The sequence below is a fragment of the Buceros rhinoceros genome, unplaced genomic scaffold (genome assembly GCF_000710305.1).
Source record: "Buceros rhinoceros silvestris isolate BGI_N320 unplaced genomic scaffold, ASM71030v1 scaffold25383, whole genome shotgun sequence".
In the NCBI taxonomy this organism is placed as follows: Eukaryota; Metazoa; Chordata; class Aves; order Bucerotiformes; family Bucerotidae; genus Buceros; species Buceros rhinoceros.
Genome location: NW_010405722.1, coordinates 2,790 through 3,251, shown reverse-complemented (window position 1 = coordinate 3,251; position 462 = coordinate 2,790).

Genomic DNA, 462 nt, shown 5'->3' with positions numbered 1-462 from the left:
GCCGGGGGCGTAAATCACAGCCCCATCACCCATCCCTCCCCTTGCCCAGCTCCAGGAGACGATGAGCAGCCAGAATAAAAAAGGGTTTAGTGCAAAACATGGGAATTGGTTTGAGCTGGGAGGAGGCCTTGCCCCAGCAGCACCTTGATGGTTGAAAGGGTGAATGAAAGTTGATGCTGCAGTGAAGTGACGGTATCAGCAGAACCTGCTCTTCGAGCACACACTGTTCATGTCCCCAGGGAATGAGCTGTCCTGGTGACTGCCTTCACGGAGCAGCTGTTGTCCTCACCTTGCCAAAGGCAAAGCCACAGAAAGGTGAGGGAGCCCATTGCCCCGTGTCCACCCCACCCCATCCCACCGCATCCCCTCCCCTCAGCCAGAGAACCCCGAAGCTCCTGGGACACGCTCTGACACCCAAGAAATGCCACCTGCCTGCCACTCCCACGCCGGTGCCACCCATGG